The 22570-nt window shown below is 38.6% G+C and overlaps 1 pseudogene; it reads left to right on the forward strand.

Moving 5' to 3' along the window:
• The first annotated feature begins 19258 nt into the window (after positions 1-19258).
• On the forward strand, positions 19259-20319 carry LOC121478508 (annotated as a pseudogene).
• The last annotated feature ends 2251 nt before the right edge of the window (positions 20320-22570 follow it).

A 22570-nucleotide genomic window follows, 5' to 3' on the forward strand; every position in this document is an offset into this window, starting at 1 on the left:
AAGAATTTACAAATACAAATTCTAAAGTAAATGCTCTAAGAAAAGGGACGTGGGTGGCCTCTTTCTTTTTTCAAATTACTGGAGAGTCTTAAAAATTTTTTTTTGGATTTGTATTTGCCCTTACAAACTCATATAGCCGTTCTGGTTAGTGCCATTAAAATGCTACTCTAGTGATGGAAGTATTAGTATATTCCTCATCTCTTTTTCCTGCTGGATTGTGGTAGGTGCGTCGTATATGTTTGTGCTGTGGCACCTGATGTGTCCCAAGTATATTACTAGAGGTTAATTAAAATTGATCAGATAACTAGTATACCTGCCTGGTGTAATATCCAAAGTTTGGTTATATTTCAAAGCCACTTCACTTTCAGTTATGAAGCATCTATTCTGCTATTATGATGTGAAGTTTAATAACTTTGAAGGAAAGCATTAAAAGTCAATTTCAAGGGCAAGGTCTATGTACTGCTAAGTTCTGTTTAAAATTTCTTAGTGGCTTCTAAATGTCACAATCAGACCCTTCAGTAGAGAAGGGATGACACTGAACTCATGAGTCAGAACACTGATATATATGGAAGAGAAATTACACACAAGTCCAGTTAGACTTTTAGCAACCAGAATTCTCCAAGAGAATGATTCCCTAATGTCTTGGGTGGTGGCTCTGCAAGTGTGGTCTCAGACTAGTAGCACACGGTGATGTGTGGGAGCTTGTTAGAAATGCACATTTTCTTCAGGCTCTTCCCTATACCTGCTGGATTAGAAACTATGAGGGAGGCCCCAGAAATTGGTGTTTTAACAAGCCCTTGTGGAGTGGTTGATACTCACTAATGTTGGAACCACTGACCTAACATATCCTTTGCATGCCATGAATTAACTTCTATCCTTTGCATCTAGAATTGTACTAATTATGTTCCATCCTTGGGAGACTTAGGGAAATAGCCACTCTACATATTTTTTTTCTTTTTTTCTTTTTTTTAATTTTTTTTAATTTTTATTTATTTATGATAGTCACAGAGAGAGAGAGAGAGAGAGAGGCAGAGACATAGGCAGAGGGAGAAGCAGGCTCCATGCACCGGGAGACTGATGTGGGATTCGATCCCAGGTCTCCAGGATCGCGCCCTGGGCCAAAGGCAGGTGCCAAACCACTGCGCCACCCAGGGATCCCCCACTCTACATATTTTTGTATTCTGTGGCTCAAGTGGAGAAAGCCTGGATGGTATTTTAGCTCTTTTGTGTTTATATCCACTCTATGGTAAATGCTAATAATACCCAGGACAGATGACTGACATGTCTGAGACCTGAAGTCCTGCACATTCATTTGTGGTTCTATTGTCTTTCTATTCACCCCAATCTCTGGCTTTGGTCGTCAATTAATGAGCATACCCAATTTCTTCTCTGAGTTGTAGTGGTCCTCTGTGGCTTGGGCTCAACTTACTTTCTTGGGAACTGCCTCCCCAAGGAGCTCGGGTAGGTCCACCACATACATTTAATGGAATCTTTCTGTTTTCCTGGTGCTGGTACTAGAGGCATCAGTATTTAAAAAATAGTACCTGTGGCCACAAAGTTGGAAGGATGCCATCTATACTGAATTTAGCTAAACCAAGCAAAACCTAAGAACTTGAATGATAAATAAAATTGCGAGAGAGAAAAAGGGTAAAATCTTCCACTGTTTGAGGACTTGTTATTTAACAACTGTGGTAGGTTGTAGTTTATATTTTAGAGAGAAAAGTCCAATAAAATGGGGGAGGTATTGAGATTTTGGGGGGCCATTGAAAAATGGAGCATCCTTCAAGGGAAATGCCAGGGAGAATTCTCAAAGGAGATGGTGAGGGACGAAGGGACTTAGGATAACATGTCTAATGAGAATGTTTTGTTAGTTTACTTTTTTGAATTTGAATTTGTGGTGGTGTGTGACTAGGGCCATCCTGATGAAGAGCAGTATGACAACCACCCATGCAAAAGTCTTCAACAAAAACTGCATTGCTCACTAATGCTCTTAATATGAGTGAATTCTCTTTTCAATTATTTTTAAAAATGTATTTATTCATGAGAGTCAGAGTTGCAGAGACATAGGCAGAGGGAGAAGCAGGCTCCACGCAGGGAACCTGTTGTAGGACTCGATTCCAGGATCCCGGGATCACAACCTGAGCCAAAGGCAGACACTCAACTATTGAGCCACACAGATGCCCTGAGTGAATTCTCTTTAGGAAATGCAACTAGTGTTAAGTTTGGGGTGGTCAAGCATGATAAAGAGCAAAAACAGAGACTCCAGTATGGGGCCATCTGACCTCTGGGTCCCACTAGCCCTTATGAGTGTTAACTTAAAATTATTTGCATAAAGGTTATGACTCCTGACTCTTTTATAGCTTGAGGCCTGGATAGAGACAATGATTTAATTACAACATAATTCAGACATTAAGTTGATTTAAGAAGAATTTCCCTTCTTGGTCCTGCTAAATATTGGTATGATTTAAAAAAAGGTATTCAGGAGTCAAATGGGGATGGAAAAGTTTTCTTATATCTTTCTTAAGATGAAACCTCTTGGGCAGCCCGGGTGGCTCAGCGGTTTAGCGCCACCTTCAGCCCAGGGTGCGATCCTGGAGACCCGGGATCGAGTCCCAGGTCAGGCTCCCTGCATGGAGCCTGCTTCTCCCTCTGCCTGTGTCTCTGCCTCTCTCTCTCTCTCTGTGTGTCTCTCATGAATAAATAAATAAAATATTAAAAAAAAAAGATGAAACCCTCTTTTCAAGATCCATTTTCGTTTGACCAAGAGTATAGTATGGCCTGGACTACATAAACTTGCCTCCTGGCCTCCTTGACTACTCCTCAGCTTGCCAACACACAACTAGAGTAGCTCACACTCCACTAGCTAGGGGCATTATGAGGCAGTCTTTGGCTACTCTTCACACAAAGGCTGAGGACCTCTCAGTCTCCCCCCAGTTGCAGAGCTGTCTCCCATCAATTTTCACATTTTTATAGATAGCCATTCAGCGTGTACTCAGCTGTCTTGATCTTGCATGTTCACATCTGCTGCTTAACATTGGCTTCCAAGCATGTGAAAACTTTTATACTGAAGATGATGATTTTGTTTGGTTTAAAAAACAGAAACATCCTCTAGTTAAGAGCTATTTTTCCAGCTATTAGGATTGTGATCAGAAAAACTTTTTTTCTTATCTCACTCATCTCATTAAAAGCTGTCATCCACTCAGGAGCTCAAGCCAGAAACTTACAGACCAGCTCGAACACTTCTCTTCCCTTCATATCTCACATCAGATCTATTGCCAAACCAAAGCAATTTTATTTCAAATTACTGCTAGACTCTGGCCACTTCCCTCCATTTCCACTGCCACCAATGTGGTCTGAGTCACCACCCCTCTTATCTGGGCCACTGCAATAGTCTCCAGTGTGGTTTCTGTGCAGCCATCTCTTCATTTAGTTATCACAAAGCAGGGACAGTGTTCTACTTAAAATGTGAATGGACTCATGTCACTTTCCTGCCTAAAACCTTTCAAAGATTTCTCAATGTGTTTGATAAAATGCAAACCCCTTACCATGCCTACATAATATTTGACCTGTTTATCCCTCCAAGCACATTTTGTGCTATTTTCCCCCAATGTTTTTGTTTATTAAATTGCTTACCTAGTTCAGTTGTATCAAGATGAACAATAATCACAGCCTTAAAACCTTAGCCTATATCCTTAGCCTATGGAATTGCTCTGACAGCTCATACTTAACATATGCCAATGGCATTTCTGTTTCCTCACTAAAGCACTTAACCTTAGACGAAGTTAAATAATACACTATGAGTTTAGCTACTACAGACATATGTCTTTCCCAATTAAACTTGAAACTGTTCTCTATCTCTTCCAAAGTGTCAACTGTCTTTAGTTTTTTTGAAGAGTCATACACATATTTCTTTCAGCATTTAATTTTGGATCTATAACAGTATAATGTATCACAAAGGCAAAGTATGTATCATATGTAGACATACACAAAATGTCTTATCTTTGCCTTGATCACCCTGGAAAAGTGTTGGACATTTAAAAACATCTTGATATCCGGGGTGCCTGGGTGGCTCAGTAGGTTAAGTCTGACTCTTGATTTTTGCTCAGGTCATGATCTCAGAGTTGTGGGATGGAGCCCAGAGTCAGAGATTCTCTCTCCCCCTCTGCTCCTCTCCACTCATGCACTTTCTCTCTCTCTCTCTCTCTCTCTCTCTCTCAAAAATGCCTCAGTCTTAATCTTAAAATTTTCTGAGTGATTGTTCAATGTTATGGGTTTTTTTTAAGGGGAAAATAGCTGGGAAAACCTGCAAATCATAGCTAAGCCAAAAAGTTTGGTGTGTTTCGTTTTAACCACCAGAGACCCCAGCAGATGGACAGTCAGCATGGGACTTGCATCAAAGAAATGGTAAAAAGGACACATCAATCACTTATCACATTGGTGGTTTTCAGTTTTCTTAGACTTACATGACAGACTCAAATTGGGTAATTTGAAGAGAGTTTAATAAAAGGACTGGTTATAGAGATGTAGGTAAGGTTGAAGAATAGCAAGAAGGAATGATATGGCAACTAGGGACAGTCGAACAATGTATATATTTCTGTGGAATCTGGGTCTATTTATTATAGCAGTTAGCCTATTCTAATACATAAGTGAACTTTTAAAATTTGTAATTTATTTAAAATATATTAGCTATATATATATTTCTAAATTAACTATTAAATAGATAGTAAATGTACATGGATCAAAAATCAAAAGGAATAAAAAGTTTACAGTGGTAAGTCTGTCTAACCTCTATTCCTCATAGGTTTATTAGTGGATTTGTGAAACTTCCACAGATATATTTTATGTAAACAAGCAAATAAAAATATTCTTTTTTTAAACATAAATCTTAGGAACATTGTAAATACTCTCTATGTTCTAAGAATTTTTTTCTTAGATTTTTTTTTTTTGTTTTAAGACTTTTATATTTCGGGGCACCTGGGTGGCTCAGTCAGGTGAACCCCTGACTCATGGTTTCAGCTCGGGTCATGATCTCAGGGTCCTGAGACTGAGCCTGAGGTCAGGCTCCAGACTCAGTGGGGAGTCTGCTTAAAAATTCTCTACTTCTGCTCCTTCTCCCATTCCCATATCCATACACATATTCTCTTTAAAATAAGTAAATAAATCTTTTTTAAAAAAGAACTTCACATTTATTAATGCATTGAACCTCTATAAGATATACTGTTATAACCCCTAGTTTACGGATGAGAAAGCTGAGGAACAAGGGAAATATATGGCTTGTTTGAGATCACATAGCTTGTAAGTATTGGGGGTAGGATTTGAACCGAGGCTATCTTCCAGAGTCCATCTTCTTAACCACTAAATTGTATGGATTCAAAGACAACCAGCATTAACCTAAGAAATGTAATTCATTCTGCATATGTTATAAAGATAGTATTGTATTCTTCCTGTGGTATAATCATTTTTTAAAATTCCATTTATTCCCTTCTACTACTTAAGAAATTATGTACTTTCTATCTTTTAAGGGACTACTCTTAAAAATATAATATGTATGCTCAACATAATAAAGTCTAAAATTAATATTTCTGTTCCTTTTTTACAGATTTTATTTATTCATGAGAGACACAGAGAGAGAGAGAATGGCAGAGACATAGGCAGAGGGAGAAACAGGCTCCCTGCAGGGACCCTGATGCGGGATTTGATCCCAGGACCCTGGGATCATGTCCTGAGCCAAAGGCAGCTACTCAACCACTGAGCCACCCAGGTGCTCCAGTATTTCTATTCTTGTGCAATATTCAGAAAGAATTTGCATTTGCTTTGGCTGAGTATCACATGGAACCATCAGCATGGAACCACTTTAACTTCTAGGTCTGGGGATTACAGAGGCAGTGATAGTATAAACCTGAATTCCAGACCCACACTGGAGTAAGCCTACAGTAATCATTTCTCAGCAAGTCTGTTATTATTTTCATAATTTTTTTCCACATAAAAGAGGAGCAGAAAAAACTCCTTCCCATATTGGCTTCTTCTGCAAGTACACAGACTTTTCCTCAAGGGCCCTGTAATGGACTTCCGACATGGTCGAGGGCTTCTCTCCTGTTCTCTGAATCAGCTAGCCATGAGTCCTCTAAATTCCAGGTTCCTGAAATTGGCTTTTTCTCCCAGAAGCACTAGCCTTTGTCCATTGCTTACTTCTGTAATTTTAACTTACTCTTTTAATTTTTTCTGGTCCTTAGGTATCTTTCGTACTTCTATATGAGCCCAGCAATGCATTAAAAAATATATGTTATAATTTACCTCCCCATTTCATGACAGTGGAATGCCCAGTTTGCTGTACTGCCCAAAGAAGAACTCATGGAGTGATCTTTTCAAAATATAAGCTTAGTACCCCTACTTAGAATGTCTTAATGGAGTCTCAATAATCTTAGAACAAAGACTAAAATATATCTTTGACGTAGACTGTAAGGACCTTTTTCATGTAGTTGTAATTTTGCATTTATTTGAGTTATCCTTTTATTAATGTCTGGTAGCCAGTCTCCAAGATGTCCCGTGCTCTTGATTCCCACCTCTGTGTATTTGTGCCTTGTGTAGTGCTTTCCTGTATTGACTGAGGATGACCTAGGGAACCTCGTATAATGTGGAAATTACTGCACGTGACTTCTTAGGTGAAAGCATGGAAGACATTTCTATTTTTGCCCTGCTGTCTTGGATCACTCATTCTTGGGGAAGCCAGCTACCATGTCACGAGGTCACTTAGGCAACCTTCTGCCAATAGCTATGTGATTGAGCCATTTTGGAGGCATATCTTCCATCTCCAGCTGTGCCTTCATCTGGCTAACATCTTGACTCTTGAGAAACCTAGACTGGAACCACACTGAAACCATTTCTAAAATCCTGACTCATATAAATTGTCTGAGATAATAAAGAATCACTGTAACTTTAAAGCACTGAGTTTGGAAGTAATTTATTATGTGGCAAGAGATAATGACAGTTAACCAACACAAAGTCTACCTCTTCTCCAACACCAAACACTTTACAAAGCAGGGATTCTGTTATGTTTTACTTTTTATTGCAGGACCTGTGTCTGGCATATAGTAGGGTCTAAATAAATATTTGCTGAATTGATAAATAAAGCAATGAATGTGAAGATTGTATATTTTGTGCCACAGAAATGACAAAAAGAACACCATGTTGGTAAGATGCTAGAACAATTACTCTGACATAATATAGTGGCCTGTATTTTCCTTGCGGACTGAGAAATTTTGAATCTGGAGTGTGCATATGTGGAAGATACTATATTTGTGGGGTTTCGAAATATTTGAGCGGGGAACCACAACAACAGAGATCAAGTTAAACAGTTCTCATCATTAAGTCTTTAAAAGAAAACAAAACATCACAAATGATTCAAATGATTTTGGTTCTATTCCAAAGCAAGAATTAAAAGATAAAGTAATTGAAGTGTGTGGGTGTCTCTGGGCATGTATGTATGTGTTCACCACAGTGATAGTGATGGTGGTAATGATGGCCCTGAGAATGGGGGTAGAAAATGTGTTGGTGACGGTTTTAGAAAAGGATGAAAATAAAACAGCAATGCAATATTGTATCAACCCATTGAAGAATCTGCTCTTTAGCTGATGGTTTCATTTCATAGACTTTTTTTTTAAGATTTATTTATTTGAGAGAGAGAAAGCCTGTGCATGGGTGCACCTGCAGGGTGGAGGAGTGGCAGAAGGAGAGGGATAGACAGGGCTAAGCAGACTCCTTGCTGAGTGTGGAGCCAACATGGGGCTTGATCTCATGACCCTGAGATCATGACCTGAGTCAAAATCAAGAGTTGGACACTTAACTTTGCCACCTAGGCACTGATGGCAAATTCTTTCTCTTTTCAAATACTCATTTCAAATACTTTCTCTTCTGCCCTGTGATGATTTCCTTTTGCTTCCCCATTTCAAATACTTTCTCATTTCAAATACTTTCTCTTCTGCCCTGTGATGATTTCCTTTTGCTTCCCCAGAGTGCCTCATACCTTTCCTCCACTTCTCCAGCCTTTACCGTCCCAACAAATGGCAATTCCAGTCCCACCTCCCTGATTTGTCCAGCTCTCAAGGATAACTCTCCCTGAACTTCATATTGCATTTATCATCTGTGGATCCTTCATCCGGTTCTTAATTGGTATTACTCCATATCATGGTTAGGGTAATATGTGCCTAATTCCTTTCCATGAGACAGCATTCTTAGGCAGGAGCAAGACTCCCTCAGTTGGAGTTACTATTCAGAGCCCCTGTGGGGAGCACAACTAGGCAGAAAAGAGGATTGAAACTAAGGTAGTTGTATGTGATATATATATATATATATATCACTGATATATAATATCACTTGATATTATATATCAACATATATATATGTTGTAAATTTTGTTTCATTTTCATTTGGGGGATTCATCAAAAAATGGCATATATATATATATATATATCGTCTGAACTAAGAACATAATACTCTAATAGCGCTTACTTAGACAAACCTTAATGAATAGATAAGAATCATTTGTAATCAGATAATAAATTGTATATAAATACAATTTGTTAAATAACATGTTTTTTCCCTAAACTATTTTCTTCTTCATGACATGTGTCTAAATTATTACTAATTCTGAATTTAATAAAGTCCAAATTAATAAGATTCAATTATGTGATATGTTAAAATATTAATTTGTGTTTGTTCTTCCTACACTTGTTACTTCTACCACTTTAAGCAACTGTTCAGGCCCTGAATAATTCTGGGGTTTTAATTTATTTTTTACTTTTATGATTTTTAGCAAAGCTAAAATCAAAAGCTGCTTTAAATCAAAGGATCTTCACATCTTTGTTGGAGCCTAAATTCACTGAAGACATTATGTCATATGCCTTTGAGGAGCAGTTAGGGAAGAAAAGAATGGATATAAAGCAGAAATTCCAACCCTATCCACCAAGAAATGTCTTTGGGACACACAATGTCTTTGAAATGCTTTAATTTAGATTTGTATAGGTGGGGTGTACTCTACTCAATTTGATACCATCCCTTCCTCTTCATGACATTTGATTTGGGAATTTTGCTAGAAGGTAATAGTAGGGGAAAGACAGAGGCTTTTTCTAGACTGAAAAAGGCTTTGAAGCAGGAGAAAGCAACTCTTTGCATATGGTGTATGTAGAAGGAGTTGAAGGTAGAAAGCACCTTTCACTATATAAAGCCAAAAAGCTGAATTTACTGCTTACTTTTTAAGGGAGAGATCCACTAGTCAGGTAAGATCTCACTAAATAATTCAACCCACTGATCTCACATGGGATTTTGGTGTTTGTGGGTTGTGTTGTTTTCAGGGGTAGGAGTGGATTGACCTTAGCGTCAGGAGGTTCACTGGAGGGAGTCAACCACATATTGGCTGATTCCCAAAGCACGAGACTTCAGAAGTGTGTGGTCATTGAATCCAGTAGCCATTGATCAAAAACGTTTAAAACCTATTCTGGTGTTTACTTGTTACCATGGCTGTAAAACTACCAGTCTTTTCCTAGAAAAATGGGCTTTTATTTTTTATTTTGTTTAATTCGCAGGAAGATAGAACCCTGAGCTCATGCTCCCTGCCAAGACAAAGAATTCCATACCCACATAGAGCTCTCAAGTGGAGCTTCCAGACCATGAGTGACCACTGGGTTTTGGACATGAGGATGTGAAAGGTAAATATAAGCATCTGGAGTTGAAAGCCTCTTCTCTTGTTTTCAGCTATCATGGAGATCACATTGCTTCTGCTTTCCTCTCTGAAAGGGGTTACCCCACCAGCAACTAATAGTGAATTATCCACCAATCCAAGGATATAGGGGCCCAGAACAAGATTTGAGTCAATTTAAAAGGAAATAAATACAGTAGTTCTTTCACTGCTTCATTTATAGGTTGATACCATTTCCCTCATTTTATGTATGGAGAGATTGATACAAACCTGTCACTAAAATATGGGAATGGGGTTTTGTTTAAATTGGATGTAGAGGGTAAGGGATCAGGAGTCTGTAGCCCAAGCATGCATGTTTTCACTTCTCTGAAAGAAACCCATCATTTCTTTTATTTTTTGAAGACTTTATTTATTTGAGAGAGAGCATGAGTGAGGGGAGAGGAGAAGGAGAGGGAGAGGGACAAGCAGACTCCCTGCTGAGCAGAGCCTGATGCAGGGATGGATCCTAGGATCCTGAGATTATGACCTGACCTGAAGTCTGACACTTAACTGGCTGAGCCACCCAGGCATCCCAGATACCACTTGTTTCTGAATGAAAGATTCAGCTAGAGTCTTGCTAGGGTCAGTCATAATCTAACATATTGGTTCTATTAATGTTGCTTTTAATAGAACTATGGTGGTTCCACATTTCAGAATATAAATCTATGATTGTTAAGGAGCCAAATCTATTCATTCATTAATACCAGCAAAAAGTAAATAAGCTTGGTTATTTTACACATAATGCTCTAGATTTGCAAAATGACTTAATGTCATTTGTTTTATATTGAACAAAAGTCTATAACATCTTTTGGAGCAAGAGATAGTGGAAGTATACAGAAGTCCTGAGTGGCCCCTTCCTAGCTCTAGTAATACCATTGGCAAGAGTGATTACAGGGCTAGTGCTCTTGATGCTCTAGCAAGACCTTCATCCCCAGCTGAAAGCTTCACTACTACTCCTTGCTTCAGAGTCTTCTGGGGTTTTCTGTCATGTGCTATAGTCCTTTCCACATTAGCTACCATAGAAAGCATGACTTTTAAGTATTCCAAGATTAGCTGGACTCTTACCCTCATAAAGCTCGTACCCCATAACGCTTCTATCTCTTCTTCCTCCTGTCTCTTGTGCTTGCTTTAGTAGCGCATATACTTCTACTTGTCTCCAAAGCCCCTAAGCCTCTTAATATATCTTCTGGAACTCAATCATCAGCAAAATCCTCTATGCTCTCAGCATCTTCTTTGATTTCCTTTTCTTACCTAATTGCTATGATTAGGACTTCCAGTACTGTGTTGAATAGGATATTAATAGTGGGCACCCTTGTCTTGTTCCTGATCTTAGAGATTTCAGCTTTTCACCATTAAGTAGGATCAGCTGTGGGTTTGACATATATGGCCTTTATTATGCTGAGGTATTTTCCCTACTCAACCTACTCTGTTGAGAGTTTTTTTTTTTTTTTTTGAGAGTTCTTTTTTATCAGGATGTTGAATTTTGTCAAATGCCTTTTGGCATATATTTAGATTGATCATGTGATTTTTATATTTCATTTTATTAACATGGTATATCACATCAATTTCCATATGTTGAAATACTCTTGCATCCCAGGAATAAATCTCACTTAATTGTGTTATATGGTCAAGTACTGTTGAATATATTTTGCTAGCACTTTGTTGAGTATTTTTGCATCTGTATTCATCAGGAAAATTGGCCTATGGTTTTCTTTTCTTGAGTGTCCTTGCCTGGTTTTTGTATTAGGGTAATTCTAGCCTTGTAAAATGAGTGGAAGTTTTCTCTTTTCAACTTTCTGGAACAATTTGAGGATTGTTTCTTTCTTTCTTTCTTCTTCTTTCTTCTTCTTTCTTTCTTCCTTCCTTCCTTCCTTTCATTTTTTTGGTGGGGGTGGGGTGCATGGAGCCCAAAGCAGTACTTGAACTCATGATCCTGAAATCAAGACCTGAGCTGTGATTGGGAGTCAGATGCTTAACCAACTGAGCCACCCAGTACCCCTGTCATTAATTATTCTTTAAATGTTTAGTAAAATTCACTCATGAAGGCATCTGGTCCTAAGCTTTTCTGAGTTGTGAAGTTATTAATTCAATCTCTTTCAATTAGTAATTATTGGCCTGTTCAAATTCTCTATTTCTTAATGATTCAGTCTCATGAAGTTGTATGTTTCTAGGAATTAATTCTTTTCATCTAGACTGTCCACTTTGTTGGTTTGTAATTCATAATTCATAGCAGTTCTCTTATGTTTATAGTAGTCTCTTATGATCCTTTGTATTTCTGTGGCAATGACTCTTCTTTTACTTATAATTTTATTTAGAATCCTTTTGTTTTCTTAGAAAATCTGTTTAAAGTTTTGTTAATTTTGCAATTAACAAATCTAATCTTTTAAAAAATCTATGCTTAGTTTTGTTGATCTTTTCTACTTTTTTCCCACTATGTATTTACTTCTGTTCTAATCTTTGTTATCTTCTTCCTTCTGCTAACTTTGGGTTTAGTTTGTTCTTTTTCCTTGAGATATAAAATTAAGGTTTAAAAAATATGTATCTTCCTTTTTTCCTATGTGGTATTTATTGTTATAAAATTCCCTTTAAGGTGTACCTGGGTGGCTCAGTTGGTTAAGAGTCTGCCTTCAGCTCAGGTCATGATCCCAGGGTTCTGGGATCCAGCCCCTCATTGGGTTCCCTGCTCAGCAGGAAGTCTGCTTGTCCCTCTCCTTCTGCCCCTTCTCCCACTTATGCTCTCTTTCTCGCCTGCTCTTGCTCTCTCTCAAATAAATAAATAAAATATTTTTTAAAATTCCCTGTTAGAACTGCTTTTGCTGCATCACAGAAGTTTTGCTATATTATATTTCCCTTTTGTTTGTTTCAAGGTATTTTTTAAATTACCCTTTGATTTCTTCTTTAACCAATTATTTGGAATATGTTGTTTATTTTCTACATATTTGTAAAGTTTCCAATTTTTCTTCTGCCATTGATTCCTAGTTTCTTTTTTTTTTTTTTATGATAGTCACAAAGAGAGAGAGAGAGAGAGAGAGAGAGAGGGAGAGAGGCAGAGACACAGGCAGAGGAGAAGCAGGCTCCATGCCCCCGGAGCCCGACGTGGGATTCCATCCCGGGTCTCCAGGATGGCGCCCTGGGCCAAAGGCAGGCGCTAAACCGCTGTGCCACCCAGGGATCCCAATTCCTAGTTTCATACCTTTTGGTAAGATAAGATATTTGGCATGATTTTAATCTTTCAAGATTTGCTAACATTTGTTTTGTGAAATAACATATGATCTGTTCTGACAAGTTTGTCATGTGTGCTTAAGAAGAATGTGTACTCTGCTGCTGTTGGATGGAATGCATATGTGTTAGGTCCATTATGTGTAATGTGCAGTTCACTTCTCATGTTTCTTTCTTGGAGTCAGACATGCTGCTGTTGTGGCACAAAGTTGGGCTCATATTTCATTCTTTATTGTCTAAATGATCTATTCATTAATGAATGTGGAGTATTGAAGTCCTCTACTTCAATTGAAGTAGATTGAATACTAATATTGTATTGTCTATTTCTCCTTTAAGATCTGTTATTTGCTTAATATATTCAGATGTCTTAATGTTGGGCACATAATATATTTACAGTTGTTATATCCTCTTAATGAATTAACTCATTTATTTTTATTATTTTTTAAAGATTTTATTTATTTATTCATGATAGAAAGACAGAGAGAGGCAGAGGGAGAAGCAGGCTCCAGGCCGGGAGCCTGACGTGGGACTCGATCCTAGAACCCCAGGATCGCGCCGTGGGCCAAAGGCAGGCGCCAAACCGCTGAGCCACCCAGGGATCCCGAATTAACTCATTTATTATTGTATATTACGTTGTCTCTTGTTTTAGTTTTTAGCTTACAGTCTATTTTGACTGATATAGGTATAGTTAACCCTGTTCTCTTTTAATTTCCCTTTGTGTAGAATATCTTTTTCCATCCTTTCACTTTGAACCAATGTGTGTCATTAAAGTTGAGGTGAGTCTCTTGCATATAGCATATAGTTTGGGGCTTAGGTTTGCTTTTTTTAAAATAAATTTATTTTTTATTGGTGTTCAATTTGCCAACATATAGAATAACACCCAGTACTCATCCCATCAAGTGCCCACCTCAGTGCCCATCACCCATTCACCCCCACCCCCCGCCCAGCTCCCCTTCCACCATCCCTAGTTCATTTCCCAGAGTTAGGAGTCTTTCATGTTCTGTCTCCCTTTCCGATATTTCCCACTTATTTTTTCTCCTTTCCCCTTTATTCCCTTACACTATTTTTTATATTCCCCAAATGAATGAGACCATATAATGTTTGTCCTTCTCTGATTGACTTATTTCACTCAGCATTTGCTTTTTAAAAAAGATCAATTCAGCCACATTGTCTTCTAGTTGGAGAATTTAACCTATTCAAATTTAAAATAATTATTGATAGGTAAGGATTTACTAATGCCAGTCTTACTGTTTTCTGGTTCTTTTGTAGTTCTTTTGTTCCTTTCTTCTCTTGCTTTCTTCCTTTGATGATTTTCTGTAGTGGCATGCTTTCAATCTCCCTCTTTATCTTTTATGTACTGTAGGGTTTTTCTTTGTGGTTGACATGAGGCTTACATAAAATATCTTACAGATATCTCAGTATATTTTATGCTGATAACAACTTTGATTGCATACAAAAACTCTCCCCTTTTATTCACCCCACCTCATTTTGGTTTTGATTTACATTTTTTGTAATCATTGATTTACAATTTACATTTTTATATTGTATGTAACAAATTATTGTAGCTATAGTTATTTTTAAAGGTTTATTTCTTTCTTTCAGAGAGAAAGAGAGAGGGAGCTAGTGGGGGAGGGGAAAGGGAGAGAGAAAGAGAGAATCTTTTTTTTTTTTTTTTTAAGATTTTATTTACTTATTCATGAGAGACACAGGAAGAGAGGCAGACACAGAGGCAGAGGGAGGAGAAGCAGGCTCCATGCAAGAAGCCAGATGTGGGACCAACCCTGGGAATCTGGGATCAGGCCCTGAGCCAAAGGCAGACACTCAACCACTGAGCCACCCAGGTGGGTCCCAGAAAGAGAATCTTTAAGCAGACTCTCTACTGAACATGGAGCCTGATGCAGGGCTCTATTCTAGGATTCTGAGATCATAACCTGAGCTGAAATCAAGAGCTGGCTGCCTAACTGACTGATCCACCCATGTGCCCCTCTAGCTGTTTTTAATTCTTCTGTCCTCTGCCATTTATAGTACAGTGATGAATACCCCACCATATTGCAGTATTGGAGGATGCTCCTAACATATTAATTACAGTTATTTTAAATTCCTGGTCTGATAATTCCAATACTCCTGTCATGTCTGGTTCTGATGCTGCCTTAGTCTGACTCAGATTGTGTTTTTTGCCCTTTGGTATGCCTGGTAATTTTTTCTTGATGATCATACATGGTATCATGGGCAAATGGTGCTGCTGTTGCTAGGCCTTCTGTAATGTGGTAGTGAGATGTGGGAAAAGGGGAAGCATTCTGTAATCTGATTAGGTCTCAATTTTTTAGGTGAACTTATGCCTCTGGACTGTGCTTCTCAGTTTTTTCTCCTCTCTTAAGTGGGTCAGGATTGCTAAAGTGGACTGGAATTGGGCATTTCCTTCTTCAAGGTCAGTTAGCCTCTGATAATATCCCAGCAGGTTAGGCTCTGGTTAACTACTTTCTCCTGAGGTTAGGCGCCTTGTTAAGAAAAGCTGTGTTCTAGTGTATTACAAGATGCTTTCTTTTCCCCTCCACTTGCCAGAAGCTGAAGGGTCTTTCTTTGGTATTTACTGTGTTCCTGGAGGTACATCTCACGTTATTGTGGGGCCCACCTACAATGGATCCTTCTGGAGTTTTTAATTCTCAGAGTCATTCCCACTGAGACTCTAGCAATTCATCAATTACAAATCAGGTTTTTGGGGGCACCTGGGTGCTCACTCATGATCTTGGGATCCTGGGATTGAGCCCCATGTCAGACTTCCTGCTCAGCGGGGAGTCTGCTTTCTCTCCCTCTGGCCTCCTCCTCCTGCTCATCCTCTGTCTGTCTCTTTCTCTTAAATAAATAAATAAATAAAATCTTAAAAAAAAACCACAAATCGGTTTTCCTACCGTGGCACCTGTTTCCTGGGTGTTTCCATTCACGAGTCTCTGCTTTGGTAAGCCTTGATTCCATGTATTCACCTATCCGTCGCTCTAATCTTGAGGGCAGCAGTTTGCCCTGCATCCTCACTCATCTCTTGTATAGATCCTAAAAGAGAAAGTTATTTCAGTCTTTTGAGTTTCTTTCACTTGTTAAGATAAAGCTGAGACTTCTAATATCCTTACATGTGCCAGAGAGGGAAGTCTCATAGTGATCACCTTTTGCCTTTTCAATGACCTAGTTAACAATTTTTTTAAAGATTTTATTTATTTATTCATAGACAGAGAGAGAGAGAGAGAGAGAGAGAGAGAGAGAGGCAGGGACACAGAGAGGAGAAGCAGGCTCCATGCAGGGAGCCCGACATGGGACTCGATCCTGGGTCTCCAGGATCATGCCCTGGACTGAAGGCAGCGCTAAACCGCTGAGCCACCCTGGCTCCCCCAACAATTTTTATAACTTCTCTCTGGTAAAACAACTGGTGGAGCTCCAGCAGCATCCAGTTTTAGGTGTTTAAAGAGAAATTAAAGCATCTGTCCATACAAAGACTTGTGCACAGAATTCATTGTAGCTTTATTCATCATAACCCAAAACTGGGAACAACCCAAACATCCATCAACATGGAAATGAATAAATAATTGTAGTACACACGGAATAGTATTCGGGCATAATAGAACAAAATACTTACATACCAACAATATTAATGGATTCCAAAAGCCAGTAAAATAAACCAGACACAGAAGGCTCATACTATCTGACTCCATTTACATTGTATTCTAGGAAGTATAATGATAGAAAAAATATCAGTGGTAGCCAGAAACCTAAGGCCAGTGTAGGGGATTGCAAATGGACACAACAGAACTTTCAGTGGTGTTGGTAATAGTCTATCTTATTGATTACATAACTATTTATTTTTAAAACTAACTGAATTGTACATCTAAACTTTGTGAGTTTTATTTTATGTTAATTATACTTTAATTTAAAAAGTTATACCTGAAATAACAAGTAGAGATTTTTTTTAAATGCAATTTACATTAGTTTCAAATATATGAATTACTTCGGCATAAAGGTCATGAGAGATATACAAGACCTGTATGCAGAGGGCTACAAAACATTGCTAAGAGAAATTAAAGATCTAAATAAATAATGAGATAACTGTGTTCACAGATCAAAAGATTCAATCTTTTTTAAGATGTCAATTCTTTCCAAATTGATCTATCGATTTAACAGAATTCCAATAAAAACTCTACTAATTTTTTTTAAGATTTTTATTTATTTATTTATTCATGAGAGACAGAGAGAGAAAGAGAGAGAGGCAGAGACACAGGCAGAGGGAGAAGCAGGCTCCATGCAGGGAGCCCGGTGTGGGACTCGATCCTGGGTCTCCAGGATCATGCCCTGGGCTGAAGGCAGGCGCTTAACCACTGAGCCACCCAGGGATCCCATCTAGTAATTTTTTGAATGAAAATTGACAAACTGATTCTAAAATTTATGTGGAAATGCAAAGAATCAAGAATAGTCAAATTAAATTTGTTAAGAACAAAACTAAAGGACTTACACTGACTTTAGATTTATTATAAAGCTACAATAATCAAGAGAGTGTGGTATTGGCATAAAGATAGACAAATCAATGAGACAGAAGAAAGAATCCAAGAATAGACATATATATGTATATATGAATATATATATTCAATTGATCAATTGATTCTTACAAAGGTGAAAAGGTAATTCATATGAGAAAGAAGAGTCTTTTCAACAAATTATGCTGGAATATTTGGATATACATATGCAAAAGTAAATATTAATCCATACATTCTGTTATATACAATGATTAATGACAAAGAGTATAGAGCTAAGTGTGAAATCTAAAATTATAAAACTTCTAGAAGAAAATAGAAAATCTTAGCGACCTTTGGTTGGGCAAAGATTTCTTAGAATACTATAAACACAATCCATAAAAGAATTTGATCAATTAGATTTTACCAAAATGAATAACTTCCGTCTTTGAAAGATGCTGTTAGAGGATGAAAAGACAGGAAATAGCTTGAGAGAAAATACAAATCACTTATGTGTTCATGTTGTGGAAGAAAATATTCTTGCATTTTTTTCTGACTATAAGGTCTAATTTTTCATCACTTATTGAGAGATTTGTTATTTGCTCTTCATAAATACTCTTATGCTGAACAAATTTACTCATATTGTAATTTTAACTAGAGATTTTATCAAAAACAATTGATGGATTTTATAAAATCTTTTTTTCTTTTTTTTAATTTTTAAAGCACTTGTTGACAAAGCTTTTACTTATCCATTTCTGCACCCTTTCTCCCCCCTTCTCCATTATCTATCCTACTACTAGCTGTGTCACCACAGTAAGGATTAGTGGGTAGGGGGAGAAAAATAAAGGCTCATAAATTACATTTTTAAATTTCATAAATAATCTAATTCTGCAACAAAATAAACTTTAAGTCCGCAGTTTTTCTGTTGATGGAAGGCAGGAGCTGTGAGAAGGAACTCTTTTGTGCGCTGCAGATCTTAAAGAAAATGGTTCTTGGTCCCACTGCAAATGCAAAGCGTTTTATATTGAGAATTTTCTTAACTGGGAGAGATTGTTCTTTGGTGCCCACCTAAGCTAATATTCTGTGCTATTCGTATTTTGAACAAAAACACCTATTCCAGAAATAGGTCTAAGTCTGCTTGGCTTGTTGAAATAAAGGCTGAAAATAATTGCTTTACCCTGAGTGAAGCAATGCTAGAGTCTCCTTGTGGAACATTGCTGTGCTGTATGGAATCCATCATCAGCAAGATAATTGTCAATTATGTGGTGGTGTTAAAGAATTACCAGGAGGGATGCAAACTGGTGCAGCCACTCTAGAGAACAGCATGGAGCTTCCTCAAAAAGTCAAACATTGAACTACCTTTTGATCCAGCAATTGTACTACTAGGGATTTACCTAAAGGATACAAAAATACAAATTGGAAGGGACACATGTACTCCGGTGTTTATGGCAGCATCATCAACAATAGCCAAACTACAGAGAGAGCCCAAATGTTCATGGACTAATGAATGGATAAAGAACATGTGGCGTTTCTCTTCCTCCCGTCTGTAAATGCAGATCCCTCTGGCAAGTGCATGCCTTCCCTCCTCCAGTCCCACAGGATCGGAGGCTGCCTTGGTGTATTAGAGGCAGCGGTGCCTGCGGGCAGCATTGGCCTTTGCAGGGGAGACAGCAGCACCAGGCCCTGCAGCAGCACCCCCTAACCCCCTAGCGGCTTAAGCCAATGGGCTTTTCATAGCATCCAGCAGGAGCATCTCTGTAACCCACAAAGACACCTTCTAATGAAGCACATTCCTTCATTCCAGTCCTGCCACATGGCTGAGATGAGTTTCCTGAGCAACGAGGTGTTGGTAGGCAACTCCATGTACCCCTTCGACTAGTTCTGTTTAGGGGCTGAGGAAAGCCTAGGTCTCAGGACTACCTGGAGGTGGCAAAGCACTTCAAACCTCATGGGTTCTCCAGCAACAAGGCTAAGGTGGGCTCCTCAGAATGGCTGGCTGTGTGGATGGGTTGGTCAGTGCCTCAGACAATCGCAAGGAAGATTCCTTCTCCAGAGCAGATTGGATGGTGGAGAAAAGGGATCTGAAGGGGTTTGATTTTGATTCTCTTTTCAGTATGGATGACCTGGAAGTCATGCCAGAAGAGCTTTTGGCCACATTGGATGACACATGTGATCTCTTTGACCCCCTAGTCCAGGAGACTAATAAGGAGACCCCCCCCTCTAACCCCAGACTGTGAATCCAATTGGCCATCTTCCAGAAAGTTCACCAAAAACAGACCAGATTGTCCATTTGCCTTCTTTACCTTACTGCAACCACTTCCACTCTCCCCAGGGGCCCTTTCCTCCACTCCGAATCATTCTTTTAGTTTAGAGATAGGCAGTGAAGTGACTATCTCTGGAGGAGATAGAAAGTCAGACTCTACTGCTTACATTATCATGATCCCTCAGTGCATAAAGGAGGAGGATGCCCCCTCATAATGATACTGGCATCTGTTTGAGTCCTGAGTCCTATTTTGGGTCCCCCAGCATAGCCCTTCTACCTCTAGGGGCTCTTCAAATAGGAGCCTGCTGTCTCTAGGTTCCCTCTGTGGTTCTGCCCGCCCCAAACCTTATGACCCTCCTGGAGCAGCAAAAGTAAAGGTTGAGAAGCTAGATAAAAAGCTGAAAAAAATGGAGCAGAACAAGACAGCAGCCACTAGGTATCGCCAGAAGAAGAGGGCAGAGCAGGAGACCCTCAATGACAAGGGTAAAGAGCAGGAAAAGAAGCATGAGGCTCTGAAAGAGAGGACAGATTCTTTGGCCAAGGAGATCCAATATCTGAATGATTTGATAGAAGAGGTCTGAAAGGCAAGGGAGAAGAAAAGGGTCCCCTAGTTGGGGTAGGGGATACTCCTGAGTGTGTGTGCTTGTACATTGCCTTCGCTGAAGCCGTATGTTGTAATAAATTATTTTGTAGTGGAAAAAAAAAAAGATGTGGCATATATATACAATGGAATAGTATTCAGCCATAAAAAAGAGACCTTGCTGCTAGCAATGATATGAATGGAGCTATATTATGCTATGTGAAATAAGTCAGAGAAAGGCAGATACCATATGATCTTACTCATATGGAATTTAAGAAAGAGAACAGATGAACATATGGTAAGGCAGGAAAGAAAAAAAAGGTAAGAGGAAAAAAGACTCTTTTTTAAAAATATATTTATTTATTTATTCATGAGAGATACAGACTGAGAGAGAGGCAGAGACATAGGCAGGGGGAGAAGCCAGCTCCTTGCAGGGAGCCCAGTGTGGGACTTGATCCCAGATCCCGTGATCAGGACCTGAGCTGAAGGCAGGCACCCAACCGCTGAGCAACCCAGGCATCCCAATAAAAGACTCTTTTTTTCCTTTAAAGATCTTATTTATTTATTCATGAGACACACACACACACACACACACACAGAGAGAGAGAGAGAGAGAGAGAGAGGCAAAGACACAGGCAGAGGGAGAAGCAGGCTCCATGCAGGGAGCCCTATGTGGAACTTGATCTCAGGACCCAAGGATCACGCCTTGGGCTGAAGGCAGGCACTAAACTGCTCACCCACCCAGGGATCCCCCCAATAAAAGACTCTTAATGATAGAGAACCAACTGAGAGTTGTTGGAGTAATTGGGTCATGGGTATTAAGGAGGACATTTATTATGATGAGCACTGGGTATTGTATGTAAGTGATGAATTACCAAATTCTACTTCAGAAACCAATATTGCACTGTAAACTAACTACCTAAAATTTAAACTTAAAAAAATTACCAGAAATGTTGGGGTATCATGGGCAGTACCTATCCCTTTCAGGTGATATAATTTGATGATTCTTCTATTAGAGAAAATCTTTCCCCAGCCTTTGGAAAGAAAAGGTGTTTATGAAATGTTTGCTCAAAAATGAGTGAACTCAACTCCCTTCTCATAAACATGTTTTATGAAATGGAAGCAAAAACATAGTCACACTTTGTTGGCGGATGAGAAGGATAATAAAAGATTGGAAGTATTAAAATCTCACTTTCTATGCCAGGAATGTCACTCAGTGTGACTTCTATGGGTCCTCCCACTCATCAGGGAGCAGAATTCTGCCCTTTTCTTTCCATGATTGACACACAAATGTTGGGTAATTTCAATGGACCAGGTTCTTTTCTAGTTCCTATTAGGCATACACTGTGGGCAGAGGGGGAGGTCTAAAACATGCGGGTGAATGGACTTCATTTTCTCTTTGAAAGAATAGAGTTAACTGAGGCAGAATATGACTGGCTTAAAGCCTCCCCATGACACAGATTATAGAAGGAATGGTAGACATGCTACCAGAGAAGTCATGCCCCAATGAGTTGGGAAAATAAATTCATTTATTTAACAAGGTCGCAAATTCACTGGACTTTTGGTGGTCTTTCTTAGTAAAACTCTAATGGTTTTTTACTCTTTTTTTGGCAAGCTGGCAAAAGCTTCCAAGTTAAAAAAGACACATAGAAAATGGATTTTGGATCGAGATAGTTCTGCATTTGAATCCTGCTTCTTTCATCAAACACCTGTGTGGTTTGAGGAAACTTACACAGTGTTCTAAACCACACCAGTTTATAGTAATTCTCATGTCCATTTCCTATATTTTCTGGAAAAATTAGGTGACATAAAATATTATATTATCTAGTGTGGCTCATACAAAAAATATACTTGATAAATATTAGTTATTATTATGAAACACCAAAAGATGCTAAAAATAAGACATTTTAAAAATAATTTGTTCTAGCTCTCTGAAGAAAGTCCATGGTATTTTGATAGGGATTGCATTAAACGTGTAAATTGCCCTGGGTAACATTGACATTTTTACAATATTAATTCTGCCAATCCATGAGCATGGAATATTTTTCCATCTCTTTGTGTCTTCCTCAATTTCTTTCAGAAGTGTTCTATAGTTTTTAGGGTATAGATCCTTTACCTCTTTGGTTAGGTTTATTCCTAGGTATCTTATGCTTTTGGGTGCAATTGTAAATGGGATTGACTCCTTAATTTCTCTTTCTTCAGTCTCATTGTTAGTGTATAGAAATGCCATTGATTTCTGGGCATTGATTTTGTATCCTGCCACGCTACCAAATTGCTGTATG

Source organism: Vulpes lagopus, chromosome 19, assembly GCF_018345385.1.
Source record: "Vulpes lagopus strain Blue_001 chromosome 19, ASM1834538v1, whole genome shotgun sequence".
NCBI lineage: Eukaryota > Metazoa > Chordata > Mammalia > Carnivora > Canidae > Vulpes > Vulpes lagopus.